Below are 16419 nucleotides of genomic sequence, written 5' to 3' on the forward strand. Positions count from 1 at the left end.
TTTTCGGCTCAAATTTGATTTTTTTTTTTTTATATACAGTTAACACAATCAGAGAACGTGATTTTCAATTCTACTTTGTGTTCCAATATATGACATTATGAAATTTATTTAAAATTATATAGTATCCCTTAAACCCTATTTGAATTTTCTTTGTTCAAAATTTTTCGGTAGAAAACAAATATTATTTTCATGGCAAACAACAATTTTAGTGTAGGACCATAATGATCATCTCACGGCTTGATCAGTCTTCAACTAATGGTTACAAAAAAATTGGCACCTTGTAGCAGACATTACGGCAGGAATAAGTCGTTTTTCAGTTTATTGATATAAAAAATGTACTGTAGTTTAAAAAATCAGTTGACTTCTGATCAATGGTTAATTAAGAATAGGCAAGTACTATGTACACTTGTATACCTGCGTGGTCTATATGCATGCTGAACTGTCAACCGACATTGTTCATATAAGGGGTAGCAGTCGCGGCAAACAATGAATGACCCCTCCCAGAGTCCCAGACACATGAAACAGACAAAGGTACAAAAAAATAAGTAATGGTGGCATGTTTCACACATTTTAGCAAAACCACTCAATAGTTGGTGCTGCCTCCTTGAGTCGGTAAGGTGAGGAGAGACGTGTGAAAAGGTCTGTGAAGGAGTGTTTCGATGTGCTGCTCTTAGGACCAGCGGCAGAATCGGGAGACCAGGGGCGGATCTATTGGGGGTCCTGGGGGTCTGGGCCCCCTTTTCATAAAAAAATTCCTATAAATTTTCTTTAATGCAGATTTTTTTTATCATATTCGCCACTTATCAGCTTACTAGCCGTTTAGGCGTCTTTGTTTAGTAAAAATTAAGTGCTATTGACCTCAGCATATCTCTTAACATCAAGTGCGCATGGCTTCAAAATGACCCCAAAAGTCCATGAAAATGTTCAAAGGAGGGCCACCAGACTGGTGCCTGCACTTCGGCACCTCAACTACCCTGAGAGATTGGACCGCCTGAACGTGCCTAGCTTATACTACAGACGGGCAAGGGGCGACCTAATTGAGGTGTATAAGCAACTCAGTCAAGTGTCCTTACGGGGAGCTGGCGGACGCTTGCCCCACAAGGGGTCACAGCTCAAGATTGAAGAAGCAGCAAGTCCAGAAAACTGTGAGGGCAAACTTTTTCGGAGTGAGAGTTGTGAACTCTTGGAACAATCTGCCAGAAAATGTTGTGACGGCACCGAGTGTGAGTTCCTTCAAGACAAGACTTGACCAACACTGGAGCGGGTTCAGGTACATTCAGGAGCCGGTGCATGCCCAGTACTTGCTAACAGTGCGTGACAGAGACGTGGCTTATCGCCCAAGCGGCTAACGAGCCAATCACTGGTGAAAAAAAATAGGGGGTTGGGGGCTTCCCCCACTCCACAAAAAACAGCTGAGTGGGCTGGCTGTGCTCCCCATACTCCCCCGCCCACAACTTCTTGGACTCCCCATTTTGATATTCCTGGATCCGCCCCTGGTGACTCTACTTGGAACAGCACTTACGGTTTCTTCTGGGCTGGAGGAGGGCCAACCATTGTTTGTCAACCCTTACATACTGAACCAAATGTAAACTTGTTTGACGAATCTATTAAATAAATAATTTTCTATCTACCTATCTTTTTTTTCTTTTTTTACGGGGATTAGCCCACCCGGGCACAGGTCACTGACCCACATCGGGGCCTAGGGGGCGAAAATGTAATAATAACAACAACAGCAATAATAATAATAATAATAATAATAACACTAATAACAATAATAATAATAATAATAATAATAATAATAATAATAATAATGAAATTAAAAAAAAGAAAAAAAAAAGATCAAAAGTGAAAAACAATATACAGTATGTATGTTGTGTTGTCAATAGTAAGAGAAACAATTGAGACCCTGCAACTGTGTGTAAATGAAGCAAAAAGTCACGTCAACAACTTGGGACTTGGTCACAATTTTCGTGATGCCATATGGCAGCAGGGTCTACCATTAGACAATACATTATGCTTCCAATATCTTCCCAGGCTGTAGCACCTCCCTGTTTGGCAGCTTCCTACTACATACTATATATCTATCTATCAGGAGTTTAACGCTATTGCCCCAATGCTATAGAGAACAAAGCATGGGACCGGTGTGACAATTTCAAATTACCTCCCTTTCAGGTTACCCCGGTAATTTGAACCAAGTTTCAAAGTATCGGGGGTAAGTTCTAACTAGGTTCAAAATACCCCTGGGGTAATAATAAACACATGGGTTGAAACTACCCATTTAGTTTCAAATTACCCCCACACGTACTCGTAAGAAATCATGTTTTGCATGCTAGAAAAACACACGTGCGCCCTCAAGCATACGGAGAAAGGCCCACATCCACATGTGAGGTCCTCTCTAAGACTACACTGTCATGAAATATTGAGCGTATTAAGGAAGATGTTGAATTGAATATTGTAGGTTCTTTGATGTCGAATTTTTGCTTTGAGAAAATATATCTAACTTACTTTTCTCCATCAATAATATATTTCAATATTTTTTGCAATTGCGCGTTAGTGTTAATTATGATGGTATATAAAAGGGCGTATCCAAAATTTGGAAAGGGAGGTGGGGGGGAGGGGGTGCATCCACAAAAAATTAAGCATTAAAACAAGTGTGTCACAAGAATCGGTCATTAACCTTACAAAATCGTTGTTTTAAATACAGTTAATTACATTATCAAAACTCAATACTTGCATAACCACACAAAAAAACAGTCAATAAGACTTGGTCGATCTTTATGTCCATATGACCAAATCAGCTGTGAGACATAGAGGGTTATTTGAAACTGGGGAGGGTAATTTCAACCTAGGGTCACAAGCCCGGCGAAAATGTTTACGCTAAAACTTGGCCTCAGCCGTTCAAAGTCCGCACCCAAATAAGTACCTGTGCATAAGCCACAGCCGAATGAGCTTGAGACACATTTGAAATAGTTTTGAAGTTCGTCAGGGATCGTGTTTTTCGATGAATTTGCCAAGTGCCCTGCTCGTAGGTCAACAATTGAGTGACAGGCAAAATCCAATTAACTTTTACAATGACATAATGTTTAAGGAAAGGTACAGGTTTAAAAAAGTTGATTTCTTGAATATAGTTTTAGAACTCGAGCCTGTGTATGAACGACCAATAGATTATCTCTACCACCCTTGCATCTATTCATGCTTGCAATGATATTCTTTGCAACAAAGTTTTCAGGTAAGCAAAATGTTTGTTTGTGGAGAATATATAAGTACCATAAGTAAAACCCTAATTTATTGTTTACAAGAGTAAATTAACATATTGTGTGCCAATTCATATACTCCCCAGGGGTAAACCGTTCTCTCACCTCTTCCCACTTCTTACTATCAATAATTATTGCATGTTCTTTCACATAGGCTGCCATCAATAAACAAAATCTGCGTTGTGATTGGATATGATCAAGGCAAGTCGTGCTTGTTATACTCGAGTAGACTTGGGACAGTCCCAATCCAGATTGTAAGCCCGATCCAAACCTCGTACCATCATTCAGGTCTTAAATTCTGCAGTGTAAGTTAGTCTTGCCCAACCTAACCTAACCTAATCCTACACAATCTCGGGAATCCAAAGCAGGACAACTTCAAAACAGGCAGGTCTGAGTATGTGTTGCTGGAGTGTGACATTTCCATAGATGTTTATTACTTATATTTATAGACGTCTGGAAAATAAGCTATCCACCTTATTTGAATCAGACCACAAATGTAACCGCTTCACAGACTGTGTATATTATAGCCACGTACACTGATAATAATACTCCGGACGTTCACTGGCGGTCGTGGACAGTGATTACCAGGACCACCGGTGATAATATTAACGACTTAGCCGCCACACCAAGCTGCAACAGATACACCCCACAAGTCAACGTGTAGGTCCCCTGCATGGAAGATAATAAACAGGGAAGCGCACAGACAGTCTCTCGCCAAAGACTAACAATAATACACTATGTAAGGGTAATGCTGTATTCATCTACCGTCGCGGTAGATGAATACAGCGTTTGCCATAACATCAATGTATTACTAACCTTGCTACGCGCTTAAAGACCTTTGTTGTTGAAGCGCAATACTAATATTATCATCACAACAAATCAACAACTAACCCTACCTAATCGACAATCTCCCAAAATACACCCACTTTCGCGCCAACAGTGACATCAAACAACCATCAAGTCAACGAAAAGCTATTGAGCGGAAGCCAAATATTACACACGTTGTAAAAACCACAACTCTACTACCCCGTCTCCCACTCACACTCCGAACTTTTAGCCTGAGGAATAAACCGACCGTCAAAGGAGGGAATATATCAAACAGACTCGCTAAAACAACTTCCCTCCTGCACATTTTCCCTCCAAAACCCATCTTGAATACAGGAACCCAAAGTACGATAATTAATAATTAAAGAGAGAAAGAGAGAGAGAGAGAGAATCAGATTCACGGCTGACAGGAAATACCCAGAGGTGGAGTTTCTGGGTAAATTTTCTATTCTTGTTAATACGAAAATAATGATTATGACATGGGCAAAGCACATGTCATATGACGTATATCCTCTTGCTGGGTGACACAATTAAGCAAGTTGGGTTAGGTTTTTTTTTTCGTTTAGTCTCCTTTTCTATACATTTTTACTCCAAGCATTTATTTTCTGTTCCTTATTTTCGCCCTCTCCCTTTTTCTCTCACTTCCGCTTTGGGTGACAGTATTTAATCTATCTTCTCCATTATCTCTTTCTTCCTTACATTTTGGATGTTTGTATCTATTTTTTCCATTACCTCTCTCTCTCTCTTTCTCATTTTTCTACTTTGTCTCTGATTCTTACACTGTGGGTGTCTCATTCATTCTCTCACTGCCAACATGAGTCAGTAAGGTGCGACGCTCTTCTATAAATCCCTAGACATTTGTCACCCATTCAGCTATTTCCAATTTCAGCTGCGACTGTCATCTCGTCAATTCAATTTCAATTGTTTATTCCTTGATAGAGGAAGCAGGATCCTAGTGCTGTCACTAGGTACCCCTGTACAATGACACCAGAAGCATCTGGCAAGTGTGACAAGTATATACAGTATAGATATTATAAAGGGGCTTACTGAAGCCTAAGGAAGGAAGGATATTCCTTTAACACATAATCAATGTTATTTACAAAATATCTGGCCAGTATGGGGAGGATCATCGTGTCTCTTAGGGAGTCAGCAGTGTCTACTACAGTATATGAGTAATCAGTACATTGGCGGTTGGTGAGCGGAGGGGGGGAGGGGGTGACAGCCAACACCATGAGGGAGGCAAGCTGGCGGGGGTGGGAGTGACCTGAACCTGTGTGTGTGTGTGTGCCACCTTAAACTGCGAAGTAACGAGTTTTTTGGCATCATTATCTTCTTTGCTTTTTATTACAGCAAAACATTATTCCTGTTCAGTCTCAAAATAAAAGTGTGTATATTTCTAATTTTATTGTAATCATTATTAATGTTATTTAGCAATGATAAAATATTAATAGTAATGAGATCAGTTAGAACATAAGAACAAAAGAAAACAAGGAGTCTGCAATAGGCCGGTTGGCCTGTGCATGGCAGCTCCTGTAGAGAGTTACTACCACTCTCTATCATCCATGAATCTGTCCAGCCTTCCTTTGAAACTTTCCAGCGTTCCAGCACTTACTACAAAGTTGCTAAGCTTGTTTCACTCGTCCACCACCCTATTTGTGAACCAGTTCCTTCCTATCTCCCTCCTAAACCTAAACTTATCCAACTTAAATCCGTTGCTTCGAGTCCTATCCTACTCGGATATTATAAGAACTTTATCTATATCACCTTAATTGATTCCTTTCACCCACTTGAATACTTCTATCATATCTCCCCGCACTCTTCGTCTTTCTAGGGAATGCAAGTTTAGTTTCTTTAACCTATCCTGATATGGAAGGTTTCTAAGTCCCGGAATCATTTTCGTCATTCTTCGCTGCACCGACTCTAGTGAATTGATATCCATTCTATAATAAGGGCACCAGAACTGAACCGCATAATCGAGGTGCGGCCTGACTAGCGCAAGATATAGTTGCAATAAGACCTCTGCACTCTTATTACTTACACTTCTAGATATAAAACCCAATACTCTGTTTGTCTTATTTCGAACATTAAAGCACTGTTTTCTAGGCCGTAGGTCAGGGCTTACAAGTACCCCTAGGTCTCTTTCACAAGTCGACTTCTCTAGGTTGATGTTGTTAAGGCTGTATACATTGACAGTATTTGTTCTTCCAATATTAAGTATAAAGGTGAGGGGTAGGTGAGTGGTATATCGCGAGGGCGTAGCGGGTAAGTAGTCATCAGAAAGCCGGTATGTAATTAAGAAACTCTTGAGAGAGATGATTAGATAATAAAGCGACAAGCGTTCAGATAGTGATGCTGGTTGTATACAGTATTATCTGTTATCGTTTTAATACTGTCTTGTTATCAGTCACAATTTCTGGAGGCAACTACAATGTGTATTAACTGTGGTGGATGGTACACCCTCTCACTGCTCCAGCTTCTCCAGAGGCTGATATGGTGAACAGCCATATTCCTCGTCAATGGTGAAGTAAAAATACACGTGAATGATGGACTATAACAAAAATAATGTACAAAAATAGCCTTAGGATTACAATGAGACTAATTTGACTAGATAGGTTCGCTTTCAGATTAATATACTGTACTGTATTTCATCACGTAAATGAAATGCAGAACAAATTTACTTAATACTAACGGTATTTCTTACTGAAGAAATAAGTACGGAACGTTGGTAAAACTTCATAGGCTTGCGCTAACTATGCATAAGAAGAGTTAACAAGGCGGCCTGTGGGTGTGAACCATTTATTGAAAGATGAGATTTTTAGATAACAGTAGTCTTAGATCACCCCTTATTCTTTTCTGTTTCAATGTAACTCCTAAATGAAAATCAAAACTTGTCAATAAAAAAAAATCGAGACAAAAGTTGGAGGTAAAATAGAGTAATTAGACTGCAAGTGATACCTTAAATATACTGATTTCTGGGTAAACCATCAAACTTAGGAATCCACTAATTACAAATCATGCAACAAAGAGGTAAATGTTCATCTTGTTCATTTGGGTTTACGAATTACTAACAGTTGCAATGTTCGTGACAACACCGTAATGTTCGTAAATGTAGTCGGCCTTTTCGTCAGGCAAACTTAATCAGGGTAATGTTATTTCTCTTCAGCCGAAGGTCAATACACTTCCTCATAAAATCTGAATATAAATTAACGCCTATCCGAGGCTTTAATAAATAAAAACACCAACATCCAAGTATAATTGTTTACTATATGTTTACTACAATGCAAGTATATGCTTCATACTCTGGAGAAAAAAAATGGTAATGTATATCAACTTTTCGCCCCTTTAGAAAAGAAGACAAAATGGATGTTTTCTCGCGCGTATGTAAAAATATATGCACAGCATCCATGAGCCCTTTACTTTCCATTGCCATTGGATACCTTGACTACAACGAGTAGTGACACTACTCCGTTCACATGGGCTTTACTTTTACTTTTATCCTCGTCACCTCTGATCGGCTCGTTAGACGCTTGGGCGATCGGTCACGTCTCTGATTACTTTTCCTTTTTTGTTATCCTCTTCACCAAAAGATCGGTTCGTTAGCCTCTTGAGCGATCGGTCACGTCTCTGTGACGCACTATTGGCAAGTACTGGGCATGCACCGGCTCCTGGATGTACCTGAACCCGCTCCAGTGTTGGTCAAGTCTTGTCTTGAAAGAGCTCACACTCGGTGCCGTCACAACACTTTCTGGCAGATTGTTTCAAGAGTTCACAACCCTTACTCCGAAAAAGTTTGCCCTCACATTTTTCTGGACTTGCGGCTTCTTCAATCTTGAGCTGTGACCCTTTGTGGGGCGAGCGTCCGCCAGCTCCAAGTAAGGACACTCGACTGAGTAGTGCCCCTTGAGATGCTTATACACCTCAATTAGGTCACCCCTTGCCCGTCTGTAGTATAAGCTAGGCAAGTTCAGGCGCTCCAATCTCTCAGGGTAGCTGAGGTGCCGAAGTGCAGGCACCAGTCTGGTGGCCCTCCTTTGAACATTTTCAACCAACTGACAGTCCCTAGCATATCTCGGGGACCAGACGGGGTGACAGTACTCCAGATGGGGAAGCACTTCACTCTTGAAGATCGTTACGAGGGACGGACCGTCTAGATATCTGAACGACCTTCTTATAAGACCCAATAATTTATTTGCCTGATTTACCTTCTTCTCACAATGGCCCGAGAACTTCAGCTCATTGTCAACATACACACCTAGGTCCTTCTCACATTCAGTCTCAAATAGTGCAGTTTCTTCATCCCGTTGGGACATATGATACGCACAAGGTTAGGGATCACTGATCTAATGGACGGTGAGACATTCACCTTGCTATATGTGCCCAAAAAAGAACTCTGAACATATTTAATAATCTTGAAGAAATGAAAGTTAAGTACATCGGCAAGTGGGTTTCAGGTGTCAACACCACGCTTGTTTCAAGACGCGAAGGAAGATTTCTTGAAGTTTCTTAATTCTGTAATGTCAGTCAATATCAGGTCCTCCAGAAGACCGTGAGACATTATTCTTGCCACTTCTCACAAAAGAAAACAAGGTTAATATTCGTCCATTGGCTGTCCGCAGGTTCTTGCCATGTTTACATGAGGTTATACTCTTCACAGTTGCCTCATTTCCTGAGGTAGGTTGGTTCTTTTGGTATGAGAATACGTTTTCTTTAGTTTTTTGTGTGTGTGTTTTACTCAACTATGACCTCTATTTGTGTGCAAATTATGTTTCTGTTAAAAATTTTATTTTTTTTTTTTTTGCAAAAACCGCTAATTTGCACAAGAAATAAAGGTAAGATTTGAGTAAAACACCGAAAAACGTCAAAAACCTATTCTCATACCAAAACCCAAGAACAGCCAATGGACGAATATTTATCGAAAACAATAATATGGTCCAAAATATAAGAAAAACCAGTTACGTACATCCCATAATTCACAGACGATGGTCGTGATGCTTAACGCCTAGAGAAACTTGCTCTATTAAGTGTAAATTGTAAGGCAATATTCAGTTGTCCACATTACCCTCAGATATTTACCTTGCCATGTCTCGCAAAAGGAAAATCTTTGCATAACTAATAAGCTCAAAAATTTAGTTGTTTTGTCCATATCATCAGCAAAATACCCGAACCCCTCCGGGTGTCACCTTGTAATATTTTGCTAGGTTTTTTTTATTATATCACTTATTTTGGGGAGAACTATGAGAACATAAGGCATTCATATTTTTATACCTGGCCACAGAAAAGCCTTAGCCTTACGAGTATTCTCAAAAAATTAAACAAACAAACCTCAACCAAGGCAAGGCGGTTGTAGGGGTATCGAGATATTAATGTTGTCTAGCACTCAGGATGGAAGGAAACTCTAATGTGGTTTTCTTGTATAATATAAGTTATATGATAGACAGTCTGGTGCTGGAGGTGCAGAATGAGAGTTGGTTGGTGAGGAAGCTCAGAGGAGGACAGCTGGTGGGTCGCCATGCTCGCTGGCGGGAGCGAGGACCGCCAGGCAGGCGAGGAGATGCGAGGGCTGCCAGGCAGCAGCGGATGCGAGGGCTGCCAGGCAGCAGCGGATGCGAGGGCTGCCAGGCAGCAGCGGAGGAGGAGGTGTTGCTTGTTCAAGAAGAATGGTCAGAATGAATCTCAATGGAGAGACAAAGCTTATATACCCAGCAGCCGCTATGAGTCATGTTGGGAAAACCCGAGAAGTCGCCGGCCTTTTGGCTCGGTTGCTAGGATACTAGGATACGGCGGGCATTGGAATGCGGACGCTTGGTTGCTAGGGAAGACGGTAGCAGGTGGTGTGCAGCTACGCAGTTTGTAGGGGAGACGTCCACTACACCGTCACCTTCTGTGACTGCCCCCAACTCACCAGATGACGTGCGTCGCTAGCGTGACGTCATTGAATAAGGTGGATTGTCCTGACTGTTACTGGTAATATAGTCCTTGGGCAGAATGAGGTGCATTGGGTTAATCTATAGAGCTTTTCATTATTTAATAAATTTTCTTTATATTCGGCAATTGCAAATAATATTAACAAATAAATGTTGACCCAGGATGATATCAGAAGCCTGGCAAGTAAATCTTAGCATGTGAAACACATTGATACCGTAGATATCTTAAAACTAAAGTTAAAAACGTTCAGCTGAGAGCTGCGTTTGCTGTTATTTCGCCAACACCACAGATAGTAGGCAGCTGCCAAACAGGGAGGTACTACCGCCTGGGAAGATACTGGAAACATAATGTATTGTCTAATGGTAGACCCTGCTGGCATATGGCATCACAAAAATTGTGACCAAGTCCCAGGTTGCTCATCTGACTTTATGCCTCATTTGCACAATTGCAGGGTCTCAATTCTTTCTTTGACTTTGACAACACAACATACATATATCGTTTCTCACTATTTTTTTATGATCATTTATTATTATTATTATTATTATTATTATTATTATTATTATTATTATTTTTATTATTATTATTATTATATTTTCGGCCCCAGGCCCTGATGTGGGTCATTGACCTGTGCCCTGGTGGGCTAATCCTGAAGAAAACAAAAAATAAAATGCAGTGCACATATTCACCCGGCATGACTGGACGAATCAAAGGCTTCCTTTGAATTGACCAAGTTACAAGCTTGGAATTAACAGTATAGTTGAAGTGGCCATTTGACGACTTGTTTTCTGTATACTACTTGAAAGCCTCGCTCCCAGAGCGACTGCATTCAGCTCAATGGCGTTTACCGTCTGGTATTTTGATCGTTGACGTTATATTGTTATTGCTGCTCTTCAACATCTATTAACATTTTAAAAATATGGGACAAAATTTTCTGTCATTTTGGCCTTTGATGTTACTATCATACTGTGGAATTAACTAACTGTGGCATCAGAACTGTACTACGTCACCCTTCCCAATTGTATGTGCTGAATGATGCACTTAAAAACCTTCTGCAGTATATATATATATATATATATATATATATATATATATATATATATATATATATATATATATATATATATATATATATATATATATATATATATACACACACACACACACACACAGTAATACCCCGCTTTACGCGGGTTTTTTCGTGTATCTACATTTACACGGTACCCCGCCACAACAAGAATATTCACTTTACGCGGTGCATCTACTCATATACGCGGAATTAACTGTGGAGTTACTAACTGTGGCGTCAGGACTGTACTACTTCACCCTTCCCAATTGTATGTGCTGAATAATGCACTTAAAAACCTTCCGCAGAAAATATATATATATATATATATATATATATATATATATATATATATATATATATATATATATATATATATATATATATATATATATATATATATATTTCATTAGCCCAATAAAGCGGACTTCTACATCAACATCAACCCGCAGAATCGAACCCACCCACAAGCCTATGACTGTGGTTATGTTCCCCGGTCATAGTTGATGTATATATATATATACGTATATATATATATATATATATATATATATATATATATATATATATATATATATATATATATATATATATATATATATATATATATATATATATATATATATATATATATATATATATACATACATACACAGTAATACCCAGCTTTAAGCGGGTTTTTTACGCGTATCTACATTTACGCGGTACCCCAGCAAAACCAGAATGTTCACTTTACGCGGTGCATCTACTCATATACGCGGGAAGCGGCGCGGGCAGGGTGCACACAAGGTCGCCCAGTCATCAAAACATTACCGAGTTCTTCACCCGCCACCCACCACAGCCCGCCCAAGTCAGTGATAGTGATAATGAGGATATGGACTTATATGGACTTTGAGGGGTTTGACAAAGAGGCCCTGCAAGCCTCTGTGGTGGATAGTGATACAATTGATACAAGTGATACAGGTGAGGAACAATAATCTGCCCTCTGCCTCGGAACCAACCCCCCATCCCCGTGTGCCCAGCCATCTTTTCTACTAATGTAAGTGTTAAAAAACCTAATATTATTGATATTTCTCTTAATTATTAATTGTGTGTGCATACCATCATAAAATTAAGAAGTTAATTTTACTACAATGTAGGTATTGTGTCTGAAAAAGTGGAGTTTGGGGGTCGGCCCGGTCTCTATTTCAATTAATCCCATATGTTCTGTTGTTCACTTTACGCGTTTCCCGCTTTACGCGGGCCTCCGTGGGTTCAATTGACCTCACCAGCCAGGACTCGAACCCTCGACCTACTGTGTGGGACCAGGGAACGTTACCGACCATAAGGACACTAAAAGCAGTTCTAGACTATGCTACTGACATCCACATAAGCGGCACAGGCAGTTCCCAGTGGGAGGTTCACGGTGCCATCAGCTCGATGAACAGGCTTTGTGTGAAATATAACGTAGTCTAGAGCTACTTTTAGTGTCCTTGTGGTATGGTCGGTAACGTTCCCTGGTCCCACACAGTGGGTCGAGGGTTCGAGTCCTGGCTGGTGAGGTTGTTGATTATATGTTCAAAGTCCGCGTGTTATATGGATTATATATATATATCCTCGAATTAAGTTTATTATAATAAAGTTTACATAAATATCTTAACCCTTGAATTTTTCGCACCTAGCATGAAGGCAAGGCTTGCTGGCTGTTATTCAGATTTTCAGACAATATACATGTCTACAGCATCCTGACTTAATCTTTAGCAACACCAGTAAATGTTTCAACACGTATCTGCAACTAATTCTAAAAGGGAGCTCATAAAATGACATGAATTACCTTATGGGTACTGAAGATCTTGTTACCCACAACACCAGTCAACGTGTACGTATACCATGCTAAACCATCTTCCCTTTTGCCTGAAGAGTGCGTGTACAAAGGATCCCGGCGCTCCAGTGCACTCAATTCTGCCAAGAGATATAACATATAGACAGGTGCTCGAATTGAGGTGGAGATGGCATCCCCCTTGTTAACATAATATAGATAATCTAGAATTATCAACCCTTGTCTAAACAATGGGACTCCATTCCATTTGCTAATTCAAGATCAAATGGCCTACCAGATTAAGAATCAGTAAAAGGACAACAATGAAACTATATTCATTTCTATATTGGGAGATCGAGCGAAAAATTAATTAAATCTTTTTACGCGTTTTCGTGGGAAAATTACATTTTTCGATTTTTTTTTATTTTTTTTTTACTTTTCGATTTGAGGTTTGGCTCTTCAGGTTCCTGTTTATTTTTCTCTTGTCTTGTTGGGCTAGAGCCATTTGATTAGGTTAGGTCAGGTCTTTCTGGTTTCTCTGGATAGGTTGGGTTAGACGTGTATATAGTACTAATTTTTGAGTCGTTAGGTTAAGTTCTTGAAGAATTGTTTGGCAAAATTGATTTTCTCCGCCATTTATGGAATGGTCTTGACAGGGCCGGTGCAAGATGATTTGGCGCCCTAGGCAAGCCTTGATGTGCGCCCCCTTGAAAGTTTTGATAAGCTAATGTAGGTACAGTAACCCATTACTACATTGTTTTCATTTTGTGGCTTTATCACTTCACCCATGCAAATAACCAATTATTGTTATTACATTAAGTCAATAAATTCTTGACGTAATCTTCAGAGGTCAGGTAACCTTGCCTCATCCCGACAAAGGCAGGGAAGGGGCGGCTCAGCCGCCCTGACAGTAAGGGAGGGGAGGGGATGGTGGGGTTGGGAGAAGGGTTCCTCAGATGTCAGCCTTCAGGTCACTGCTCGACAGTTCTCCAGGCCGCCAAAGATAAGGACCCGGGTTAGGCCCTCCGGGGGGTTAACGAATAATATTAAAAAAGAAAACACAGTCGGCTACCGTCTACCTACCCTCGCCTCCCTCCGACCCCCCCACCCTTCTAACATCCTGCTCCGACCCTCCACGGCTCCACCACAGTGTCCACCACAGTTTTCCCTTCATTTTTAATTTTATCCAAGTTTGCCCTGAATTTGTGGCGCCCCCAGATGTTGGCGCCCTAGGCGATCGCCTAGTTCGCCTAGTGGGTAGCGCCGGCCCTGGGTCTTGATAAACTGAAGAGCTTGTGTCTTTTATTGAAAAGTTTCTTAATTCGGCTGGTTAACACTGGCACCTGTTCTTAAATATATATTTTTGGGCGTGTTTTTACCCGACAATTTCACTTTACTTTCATTCAAAGCCCTGCCCACATGTTTGATCAAAATTTTATTTTTGTGAAATAAAAAATAAAAAATCGAAAAACAGAATGACAAAAATATAATAAAACAGGAAACACCATTGCATGCCTTTATTTGTGTATAGTACTTGGGTGACTGCCGCTATTTGGTGGTTCATTCTATACAACACGAATAACCCAAATAAAGCATGATCTTGATGCTTTTTTTATCCTATTTTATTTAAAAACACCTAGAATAAATAAAAAAAAATACAATATTATTACAGAAAATACCATTACACAAAAAAATTAGTATGATATTTGGTTCATTCGAGCCTTCATGTTTCAATGACATGAAATTTTTCCACAGGCAAAAATATTACGAAAGTCATTGTTTTTCATTATTGAAGGCTTTTCGTACGGTAAGAAAGCAATTTTCTATTGATATTTTCCGTAAGTTGCTGATGAAGGTGTGCAATCGCCATCCAATATTACATTCCTTTTCTTTTCACAGTTTTACTGGGAGGTTATACGACTCCCCATAACTTACCCGCACCAAGGATAAAGTTTCTTATTCTCCGGCAACGAAGGCGTCGCCAACCGTCGTGGTGTATAAAACACATTTTGCATATTGCGCCTCACATATTATGGGATAACACCAGATAAAAACAATTTATAAGTAGTCAGTATCGGTTATTGACATCCAACTTTAGATATATAGGGATAATTTCTGAAAGCAATTACATTGATTATTTTGCAGAAGATAATTACTTGCCTAGTTATTGGATATACAGTACAGTATACTCTTCGGTTCGTCAGCTACAGCTTTACACCATTTAATATTAATAAAAATATCAGACAGTTAACCAAACCAATGCACTTTATTGTATTTTTTTTAACAGGCAACTATTTTTGTACTGTAGTGATATAAAGGATATCTAGGTATTTTACAAGCTGTCCGGGACCCAGTGTGCATGGTGGGCATTCGTTATACACAAATCTAATCATTCATTATCGACTGGTGTTACCTCTTATGTGAAGTTTCCATAATGTTCACCATCCCGTACAGCCGTCTACATGCGAAGTCCACCAATTATACGCGACCACACTATCTCCATGCAGCATTGAGGGAGCCGCCGACGCCATTTGCAATATTTTGGCGTCGGCAACTACTTGCAGACGGTAGACACGAACTTTTTTTTTCACTCACACAATATCCTCCCATTTTATTATTATACTGATTTTTTAGCCCTTTATGTAGAGTATTTAACTAATTAATCTTTAGGAATATAATATATTACGAATAAATCATATGAGATAATATCGACAGAAATTAAGGACTACAGTATGTACTCTTTTTTTTCTTTTTCTTTTTTTACGGGATTGGCTCACCAAGGCACAGGTCAAATAACCCACATCAGGGCCTGGGGCGAAAATATAATAATAATAATAATAATAATAATAATAATAATAATAATAATAATAATAATAATAATAATAAGTTAATAAAAATTCATAAAAAAATATTAAATAAAAATAATATAATAGTAATAATAATAACAAGAATGATAATAACACTAATATTAATAATAAGGGACCATAAATAAATGCAAAGATTTTAAAAAAGATCAATAGTGAAAAACAATATATGTATGTTGTGTTGTCAAAGTAAGAGGCAAGAGAAACAATTGAGACCCTAAAATGAGGCAAAAAGTCAGATCAGCAACCTGAGACTTGGTCACAATTTTTGTGATGCCATGTGACAGCAGGGTCTTTCGTTAGACAACACTTTATGCTTCCAATATCTTCATAGGCGGTAGTACCTCCCAGTTTGATAGCTGCCTATACTACCTACTACCAGTGGCGGCTCGTGAAAAATAAAATGGAGGGACTGCAAGCCTCACACAACAATAGGATACACAAATTTGACCTACCTCAGGTATGAGTTGTAGTTGATGTCCACGAATTCCCAGGGCATGGTAGTAGTGTTGGTGGTAGAAGGGATGGCCGAGGTGGTGATGGACCAGTAATAATTGAAAATAAAGTCGGCGTGTCTGCTCTTCGATGTAGCAAAATTGTTTATTACTATTTCATTAAAATCCTTTATTTCTGTTATAATTTTATTTTCAATGGATATCACTGCTAAAGCAGACAGTCTGTCATTTAATG

Source organism: Homarus americanus, unplaced genomic scaffold, assembly GCF_018991925.1.
Source record: "Homarus americanus isolate GMGI-L3 unplaced genomic scaffold, GMGI_Hamer_2.0 scaffold32583, whole genome shotgun sequence".
Taxonomy (NCBI): domain Eukaryota; kingdom Metazoa; phylum Arthropoda; class Malacostraca; order Decapoda; family Nephropidae; genus Homarus; species Homarus americanus.